This window comes from Podarcis cretensis (genome assembly GCF_951804945.1).
Source record: "Podarcis cretensis genome assembly, chromosome: 2".
Taxonomy (NCBI): Eukaryota; Metazoa; Chordata; class Lepidosauria; order Squamata; family Lacertidae; genus Podarcis; species Podarcis cretensis.
In genome coordinates this window covers 28,473,770-28,481,326 of record NC_137171.1, presented here as the reverse complement: position 1 = coordinate 28,481,326, position 7,557 = coordinate 28,473,770, and positions in this window count along the sequence as shown.

The window sequence follows — 7,557 nt, the reverse complement described above, 5'->3', positions numbered from 1 at the left end:
GACTTATGGACAGTCGTACCTTGGATACCGAACGCCCTGGAACTGAGACGTTTTGGCTCCTAAGCACCGCTAACCCAGAAGTGATTGTTCCAGTTTGCAAAGGCTCTTTTGGAACCCGAATGTCTGATGGGGCTTCCACGGCTTCTGATTGGCTGCAGGAACTTCCTGCAGCCAATCAGAAGCTGCAATTTGGTTTTTGAACGTTTTGGAAGTCGAACGGACTTCCGGAATGGTTTCCGTTTGACTTCCAAGGTATGACTGTATTTGGCATCCTGTTCTAACCCTGCTCTCTTCAGCTGCGTCTAGGTGGTGCTGGAGTGGTATTAACTTTGTTTCCCCAAAAGCGCGTGGCAGTATCCTGCGGAAAGGCCTTTGCACCTGGTTCCCAGCTGCACCAGTCACCCAAGCACGGCAGCTGAATGTCTAAAAGGCATAGCAGCATCTATTCCTAGCAGCAGCTAGTGAGCACCCTAGGCAGAGGGGTGGCTTTGCTGCTTGGTTTTCTAGCATCCATCCGTCCCATGATGGGATGAGGAACCACAGGTACTTAACCTTTCACCAATTAGAAGAAACAGCCCATGCAGCCTGAGCCTCCCCCTCAGGAACGAAAAGCCTCAGGGAGTCAGGGGACTTCTGGCTCCCTCCCTGCTCCCAAACACTAAATCATGGGTAGGCAAACTAAGGTCCGTGGGCCGGATCAGGCCCAATTGCCTTCTGGATCTGGCCCGTGGACTGTCCAGGAATTGTTGCATGGATCGCCAGTGCGTGTGTTCTTTCCCTCTCCCTCCCACGGCGCCACCGCCTCCTCCCTCCCTCCTCCTGGGTTCTCCCTGCCCTGCCTAGAGGAGGAAGGGGGCTGGGCTTTGTTGGTGCCAGCAGCAGCAGCAGTAGCAGCAGCAGCAGCAGATCTCGAGCAGCCGCCATTTAAAGCAGCCCCTCTTTGGAGTCCTTTCGCTCGCCGCTCATCGTCCCACCGCCAGCCCTGGCCGCTTGCAAGACACAAGTAAGCAGCCACTGGGGCTCATGGTGCTCTTGCATAATTCCACCTCCCCAAATATAGCCCGGCCCCCCACAAGGTCTGAGGGACAGTGGACCAGCCCCCTGCTGAAAAAGTTTGCTGACCGCTGCACTAAATGATGGGGCCTGTCACTCCATAGCCATTCCATGTGAATCCCACTGCCGCCACTTCTCTCCCAGGTGCCCCCCCCCATGTTTGCAGGCCTTTGGGGTGGGGAAAGGGGCATGCTCAGAAGCCTGATAAGCTACCTGAGGCGTGCATCAACATTACAGAGTAATACAACTGGGCAGCCAGAATAAAATGCAGATAACCTGTGCATCACTAAATGCACTGTTTTCACACACTTTGGGAAGCGGGATTCTGCTACTGCTCTTCCCTGTTGTGTATTAGTGAACCTCCCCCGGGAGGTGGTTTCATCTAAACAGGGAAAGGGGCATTCTGTGGCCCTCCAGATGTGGCCACTGGCTAGGGCAGGCACCCCCAAACTTGGCCCTCCAGCTGTTTTGGGACTACAACTCCCATAATCCCTGATCACTGCTCTTGTTAGCTAGGGATGATGGGAGTTGTAGTCCCAAAACAGCTGGCGGGCCGAATTTGGGGATGCCTGGGCTAGGGCATGGGCATAGCCAGGATTTATGTTGGGGGGGGGGCAGGACACCCAACTGTCATCATCCTCTCTGTCTGGCTCTGCCTATGACTCAGTTGGGCTGCCAGTTGTGTTGCTAGACACAGTGAAGTGACCTCCAGTTCAAATATTCTGATTATTTCTGCTTTTAGTTAAGTATTTTTATTTATTTACTTGATTGGGAGGGACAGCTGCCCCCCTGGCTATGCCCATGGGCTAGGACTCCAACTCTCTTCAACCAGACAGTATGATAAATGGTTAGGGACAAGGAGGGTTGCAATATCTGGAGCCCCGCGGCCCCCACCGCCTCCCTGCCTCCCGATTTCCAGGATCCTATAAAGTACTCAAAAGGGGAAATCCTTGCACAGCAGACAGAAGGGCTCTCCTCATTGGCCCAGCTGGCCACAGCCCATATAAAGGCAACTCCAGGGCGATCTCTGTAGGAAAGGGAAATGGAACCAGCTCGGACAGCGCCATATAAGGAGAAAATAGTGACAATACCAACGAGGGCGTTTAGTCACCGTGAGCGGCGAATCAAACCACCCCTTGCGCTTCCTGTTCAGAAAAATCATAGCATGTGCAAATCTGAAACAGACCCGGCGAAGCCTGACGAGGCACAAGGCCTGTACTTATATGGAAGTGAATCCCCGTTGCACTGAGTGGCAATTACTGCCGACGCATGAGTAGGATCGGGCTGCACGCTTTAAAAAACGAATAATAATAATAATATTAATAATAATTGCATTTTATTAACTGGGCTGTCCCCGCCTCTTTTAAGCGCACTTGCAGGGATTGCTACTGCTGGATTTCGTGGCGGCATGAAACCAGTCATCTGCAGCAAAGCGGGGCGCAGCTGGTGCAACGTGTGGGAGGAGGGCGCGCAGGGTGGAGGATCGCGGGCAAACTTGCAGCCGTGTCCCCTGCCGGTTTCAGGTCTCTTTTTAGCACTGCCTGGGTGCGCGGCGCGTGGAAGGAGGAGCGACTTGGCTCCTGGTCTGCGGAGAGAGGATCGCCGGCACATTGCTCCCCCCTTCCCCCCACCCGGTCTGCTAAAATGTTGAATGTGGATCCCGGAAGCAAACTGGAGTTACGGCGATTGACGGGTTAACTGGTTCAGCTTCAGCGGAGCTGCAAAAAGAAGCGGCGACTCCCCCTAGGGGCAGCAGGTGCGCGTTGCAGGCCACTCGGAAAAGCCTGTCGCTCAGCCAGTGGGGTCGAAGAACCGCCCCACCCCCACCCCCAGCAATGCCCTTTATCTACAATGGCAGTTTCCACCGTGGCTGCTGCATCTCCAGTAATCCGGAGAGGGTCTCCGTGCCCTTTTCACTTGATGGCATTTCCATGAGTTGAAAGATGAGTTTTACTCCTTGGTCTCCTGCTGGGCAAGATACCAAGGGAGTCTAACATAAGTACTGTACTCCGATTTTTAAATTTTGTTGGGAGGGAGACATCAGATCACAGCTGTCAACTTACAGATTTGAAAATAAGGGACCAGCAGCCTTGAAAATAAGGGACCTGCATCCTCACCTGTTCCAGGCACTCCAGTCTTCCTGTCCTCCTGCAGTCTAGTCAAACTCATGCTGGGTAGCTTCGAGAACACTGTCCAACCAACTTTGTAACCAGAGGTTCAACTGAATAGAATCTGAATCACATGCACCACAAGGCCTATGCAGCCTCAACTTAAGATGGCTCCCCGGCCTGGCTTTGCACTGCAAAGTTTGCAGCAGCATGTGCAACAAAATGGTGTCCAGAATTCGAAAACCCCCTCAGCTTGCATTAACTAGCCACACACAAGGCATGCAAGCTCCATCCCCCCAGTCGTTCTTAGACTTCTTATTGGGTGAGCAACACAGCTAAGCAACACAGTTGGAGCCTCCCTCCTCCCTGGCCGGCAGGGAGGGAAGGAGAGGAGCTGCTTCCTTTGAAATTTAAGGGACATCATTTAAGGGACATTTAAGGGACATCCATCAATAAGGGACAGCAGCGGGACATGGCGCTGGAATAAGGGACTGTCCCTTCAAATAAGGGACACTTGACAGCTATGCATCAGATCTGGCTCGTAGAAGTCCTAAAGCATATATATGTTGAGGTTGACAGGAAAAAATGGACACCCTGGACACAATGCAGGTTTTGCAACCACAGTCATTTTAAGGCTTGCATGGAGCTAAGCTAGACCATGGTTCGCGTATTGTTACGCACCCCGTTCCCCCCTTTCACATGTTTTGAAACCCGCAACATATAATTTAAAAGGTGGCTGCGTGGACACCTTAGGCTTAGAAGCGGATGACTTCCTGCATAAGAATCATGGGAACTGTAGTTTTTTCCATGGTGCTGGGAATCGCAGCTGTTTGGGGGAAACTATAGTTCCCAGGATCTTGCGCATAAAAGTATGCTGGGATAGCTCAGTCGGTAGAGCGTGGTCGTGGGTTCGAGCCCCACGTCAGGCAATAAATGGTTCCTGCACTGCAGAGGGTCGGACTAGATTGGGGTCTACAATTCTGTAATTCTATGCCTAAAACCCTCAAACTACGTTGGCAAGCGGCAAGGGAGCATTATCCCATTCAGTTAGTGACACCAAAACGGGCACGCGGGTAGCCGCTTGCTTCGGTTCACCTAAGGGACAATCGGAAGAGCTATAAAGACAAGTGAGCGAGAGACCCAAAGTGTGACGCAGGATTGTGACGGCTTTCTGCAAAGTATGGCTGCCATCCTAAGCACTAAAACTCCCATAAGTGAGAGCAAACGCGGTTAGCATTGTGCTGTGAAGACTGGGAGGAGGAAGTTGTGTGCAGATAATAGCGCCCCCCGCTGCCCAAATGCAGTATGATAAAGCCATTTGCTCACTGTGGCTTTTGCCCATATTTTTTTCCGTAGTGCCACAGCAATAAGTAACCCCGGCTTGTTGGAGACCATGGCAGGCCAGGGAGGTCAAGAGGAGCGTTTGCACTGTGGGTAGCAACAGCTCTGCCATGCCACAGGTTCCCCATACCTGTCCTGGGACTTGGAAAGGAGGCCTGTTAAAAAATAGCTGCAGGAGTTGTGGGGGGGGGGAGAGGGGGAGGAGCAATTCAACTTCTGACGCTCAACAGGTTCCTTCCAGCATTTTTTGGGGGCTTGCTTTCGTGGTGCTGATGCGAGCGAGCGGAGCGCCTCTCCCGATACGGTAGCAAGGAAGAGAGATCCGTGCGCAATGAACGTGCTGCCACCTGCAGCATAAGGCGGAGCACTGGAGCCGGGAACGGCTCGACGGCAGTAGCTTCGGCTCGGCTGGAAACCCCACCAATCACCTTCCAGGTTATCAGATCCAGGGACGGCGAACATGAGACGTGCGGCATGTACGCTAAAATATATGATGGGCTGTGCTGCGACTTCCCGTGCTCAGCTAAGCAGCCGAGAGCCTCCCTCCCGGTTCCAAGTGGGTTCTTTATTTTGCAGGCTCAGCACCGGCGCTGCCTGCAAGGAAACCGCTCTGCCTGCGGGAGAAGGGCAGCATCGCGGTAGCGTAATTTACCCTGCCCTGCTGGAAGCACCCATGCAGGGCAGCCACCCAAACCGCCTGCACCCAGTGCCGCTGTTGGCGCACAGCTCCCAGCGCAGCGCTTTGAATCAGAGAGTTGGAAGGGAACCCGAGGATCACCTAGTCCTAGCCCAACCCCCTGCAGCCGTCCTTTACAGGGATCGAACCTGCAAGCTTGGCGTCTTCAGCGCAGCACTATAAGCAACGGAGCTGCTATCCGGCCGAATGAGGGCCGCCTTTGCGCGCGGCTCTTGGGAAATCCAAGAGGCAGGCAAGGCAGAGGCGCACGCGCTCCCGGAAGCCCCTCGGCTGTGTTTTGCGACGGGGCGGCGAAGAAGCAGGCGGGCAGGAATCGGTGGGGCAGCAGCAGAGCTGCAAGCAGGCGAGAGCTTCCAAGTCAGTTAGTTTACAGGGAGAAATGCTATGGAAGCAGAGACCCAGGCATTTTCTCTGGGACACTGGGGAGCCTCTTCACAGGGCAGGGGCCGGTGGGAGGTTTGGGTACACAGAAGAGCAGGTTCTTCTGGGTACCGGGTTCTTTTGCTAGTATTAACCCAGTTAGTGCTGCGTCTGAACGCCCCAGTTAGCAACTCTCTCCAGTTTAGACACAGGCTGGCTGCGAATAGGACTCAGGCTTATGGTCAGACGGCCGCTTGCTTCATTAAAGCTCCTGCTCTGCTTGTCGCCTTTGCAACTGGAGTGCGGGGAGACAGGACTTCTCCGCAGGATCATAGCCATAGCTGCCCCCACCCCAGCGCTGCAAGCACCTCTGCAAAAGGGCTCCTTGGCTGCGAGCCGGGCTCCCTCCTCCAATCGCAGGAGCAAGCGGGGCTGGGCGGCTTTGGCTGCAATCCAATTAGGTTAGCCCTGCAGGGCGACGGAGGAGACCCAAAGACCCAGATCTGTCAGTTCCTCCCTTCAAGACTCGCTGAGCAGGAGCGGGAGGCAGGCGGCAGGCGCGCTCGAGTGCCTAATCGCAACCGACACAGGCACCAGCCGCCGCCTGAGACTTAACCTTTCCAAAGGCGCGCGGGAGGAGGGATGCCGCGCGGCCCCCGCCCCACACCCGCAAAGCGTGGGGCACGCAGCAGCCCCTCCCCACTTGACCCAGGCCACCGCGCTGCAAACCCCTGGCCTGGCTGCATTGGTTCCCAAAAGGAAGGGATGGCTCTGTGTGACCCCTTCAGCAGGCACCCTTGACCCCTGCGCTCCCTATTCATTGTGAAAGGGGGCTGCAGAGGCAGAAGTGCCCCTAGTTCGGCTCAGCTCTCACAAGCAGAGAATAGCACACAGAGAGGCTCGCTTTCGAAGGCCCGGTTTTCCCCTGTGAGCCAGCAGCATGGTGTAGTGGTTAGAGTGCCGGAGGAGCATTTGGGAGACCAGGGTTCAAATCCTCCACTCAAGCTTCCCAAGTTGCCTTGGGGCTGTCGGCTGCTTGGCCTACCTCGCAGGGTTATTGTGAGGACAAAATAGGCAGGGGAGAACCATGCACTCCACCCTTGAGGTCCATGGAGGAAAGGTGGGATTAATAATAATAATAATAATAATGGCAGTGTAATAGGAGAGGGAGATGTAGTGGAGTTCTGCAAAAAGAAAACAGCTTCGGCCACCTCTGGGATTCAAAATGCAGGCCCGGGAAAGGAAAAAGAAAACCCAGCAATCTTTTATTTTTGTGACAACAGTCCCCCCCCCCCCCGCACCCCGTCTGTTTTCAGGCTGAACCAGTAGCTTCAGAGGAGGGTGGGGAGAGGAAGTAGCCCCATCTGCCTGAAGTGAAGCTCTCAGAGGCTCAAGGTGAAGAGACTCTACTGGGAGGTCAGAGGGTAGACATGACATCAATTATTCCCGATCAGGCAATGGGAGAGTGCTCGCATCTTTCACCCCCAAGTGTTGGAGCATTTCCTAATGGCCTTTAGTGCCGGCCAGCGAGCGCGCCGAATGGCTTCTCAATTATTCATCGGGAAAAGAGGCAGCTTTTAAAGCGGAAGCTGCATTAGCTCCACGGGGGGCAAAAGTGGGTGCGTGGGGGGCCCCCAAGCTGCCAGCAGAGCAGGAGAAAGGAAGAGGGAGACGCGGACAGGCTGCACAGCAAAGGGAGGCTGTCGTGCAGCTTTATGAAAACGGGGTGTTTTTTCTCTCGGACATGTGGCTTTTTGCAAAGGAAGGCTTAAACACACATGTGCACAACCCCCTCCCCCACAAAAGACCCCCCAGAAAACCGCCCATGCACTCCACATACCCCACAAACAACCCTGCACGAGTCTCCACCATGGAAATAAGACAAGCAAGTTGTTTATATAGAAAGGACAAATACTGGAAAAAGGAGCAAAGCGCTCCATTAGAAAAAGGGGCACCATCCGAACAGCACCCGAGTTACTTATGCATGTGGCATCCTGT